Raw genomic sequence first — 2,931 nt, 5'->3', positions numbered from 1 at the left:
AAAAAAAAAATCCACAGTGAGTTAAGCTTTGGGCTGCTGAGTTAAAACTCTAGAGGCTCAGACCCAGCAGCCCCTCCATAGGAAAAAGATGAATTAGTCTGCTTTGTAAAGAATTGCAGTCTTGAAAACCCTATAGAACTATTCCATTTTGTCCTATCGGGTCGCTATGAATGGGAATCAACTCAAGAGCAGTGGGTTGGTGGGTATCCACAGTGACAACTGATCACTTAAAATATACTTATCAGAATTGAGATATGCCTTTAACAACAACAACAAAAAGAATATAAACAAACTCATTAATAACCTTTTTAATTGAATATATGTTAAAATTATAGTATTTTGGATATATTGGGCATTATAAAATACATTATAAAATTAATTTCATCTCTTTCTTTTTGTGATTTTTAATGTGGCAACTAGAAATTTTAAGGAGCCCTAGTAGTGCCGTGGGTTACACGTTGGGCTGTTAAGTGCAAGGTTGACGGCTCAAAACCATGAGCCACTCCTTGGGAGAAAGATGAGACTGTCTACTACCATGATGACATACAGTTTCAGAAACCCTAAGGGAGTTCTACTTTCTTCTTTAGGGTTCATATAAGTTGGAATTGACTGGATGACAGTGGATAGGTTGGTGGATGTGGTACCATGAATCTACTTTATATACAATTCTGTACAATTTTCTATACAATCTTCTTAACACCCACCAAATGATTGAATGGGACCATACAAGTAGGGTATATAAGATTCTAATACAGGGATTGGTTAGTTTTGCTTTCCTGCTAGTTTAAAAGGAGCCATCTCTGAAGTAGGAACAGATGATCCCAGTGCCACAAGAAAGAAGAGCCTCCAGCAGAGCATGAGATTCCTACCTGTAAAAATGGCAGCAGAGGCAGCAGTGTGGAGAGACAACAATTTCAGGCTTCTCAACCCATGGACCGAGTCAAGCTGAGTGCCTACACACACACAGGAGGCTAGCTTACAGAATGTACCCTTGGGGCATTTAAGGACTGGCTAAAGGCGCTTTGGAACACTTGCTCAAGTAAAGCAGAGGTTGGGAATCTATGTGACTGAGAAGCCAAAGACAAGAGCAAGAAATGCCTGCACTATGGCAGAGAGAAGTGTTCCCGACTGGAGAACTGTGGCATCCTGAGTGATAGCTGATCCTGAATTGTATGCTCTTCACTTTCCTAATGAGCCCCATAATCATGAGAATTATCTGTAAGTTCTGTGTGGCTATTGCGATGGATCCATCACTCATCTGTCAGTTTGTCATGCTGTGGTGGCTTATGTGTTGCTTTGGTTCTGGAAGCTATGCCACCAGTATTTTAAATAACTGCAGGGTTACCCATGCTGGTCAGGTTTCAGCTGAGCCTCCAGGTGAAGACATACCAGTAAGAAGGAGAGATGAGCTCCTTCCGAATACTTAGTCACTGAAAATCTTATAAATAGTAGTGGAACACTGTCAGCACCAGAAAATTGAATATTGAAACATGATGAAGAGCACCAGAATATGGTCAGATGTAGTGATAGAAGATGAGCTTCTCAGGTAGGAAGGCACTCAAAATACAACTGGGGTAGAGCTGCCTCTTAAAAGTAGAGTTGATGTCAATGACATGAATGGGGTAAAGCCTTCGGTGCACAACTCTAAATGAAGAGAAACAGCTGTAAATATTTATTAATTGAAACATGGAATGTATGACATATGAATCTAAGAAAATTTGAAGTTGTCAAAAATGAAGGGGAATGAATTAACATTGATATCCTAGGCATTAGTGAGCTGAAATGGACCGGTACTGGGCATTTTGAATCTGACAGTCACATGAGTTACTATGCCAGGAGTGACCAATTGAAGAGGAATGTTGCCACAATCATCATCAAAAAGAACATTTTAAGATTGATCTTGAATTATAATGCTGTCTGTGATAGAAAGACCTGTTCAATACCATTATTATTCAAATTTAACAAACAACAACTGAAGTAATGATGAAATTGAACAATCCTACCAGCTTTTTCAATCTGAATTGATCAAACATACAATCAAGGTGTATTAATCATTGACTGGAATGCAAAGGTCGGAAATAAAAAGGAAGGATCAGTGGTTGGTAAATTGTTGTTGTTGTTACATGCTGTGGAGTCGGTTCCAACTCATAAGGGCCCTGTACAGGGTTTCCGAGGCTGTAAATCATTACGGGAGCAGAAAGCCTCATCTTTCTCCTGTGGAACAGCTGATAGTTTCAAACTGCTGACTGTGAGATTAGCAGCCCAATTCGTAACCACTATACTGCAATAGCTGCTTGTTTGGTAAATACAACCATGGTAATAAAACCATGCTGGAAACCACATGCTAGAATTTCTCAAGACCAATGACTTTTTCACTGCAAATACCTTTTTAAAATAACATCAAAATACACATGGACCTCACTAGATGGAATACACAGAAATTAAGTTGACTACATAGGGGGAAAGAGATGGTAGAAAAGCTCCATATCATCTGCCAAAACAAAGTCACAGCAGACTGTGAAAGAAACTATCAGCTGCTCATATGTAAGTTCAGGCTGAAGCTGAAGAAAATTAAAATAAATCCATGAGAACCAAATATGACCTTGAGCATATCCTGCCAAGACCTAGAGATCATTTCCAGAACAGATTTGATGAATTAGACACCAGTGATCAAAGACCAGAAGAGTTGTGAGATGACATCAAGAACATTATACAGGAAAAAAGCAAAGTGTCATTAAGAAGACAAGAAAAGACCAAAATGGATGTCAGAAGAGATTCTGAAACTTGCTATCCAATGAAGAGATGCTAAAGCAAATGAGGGGAAATGAGGAGGTAAAAGAACTCAATAGAAAATTACAAAGGGCAGCTTGGGAAGATGAAGTCAAAATTTATAATGAAATGTGCAAGTATCAGGAGTTAGAAAAATCCAAA

Source organism: Chrysochloris asiatica, unplaced genomic scaffold (genome assembly GCF_000296735.1).
Source record: "Chrysochloris asiatica unplaced genomic scaffold, ChrAsi1.0 scaffold00002, whole genome shotgun sequence".
Taxonomy (NCBI): Eukaryota; Metazoa; Chordata; class Mammalia; order Afrosoricida; family Chrysochloridae; genus Chrysochloris; species Chrysochloris asiatica.
The sequence above is the reverse complement of the archived record's forward strand: the minus strand, read 5'-3'. Positions refer to the sequence as shown.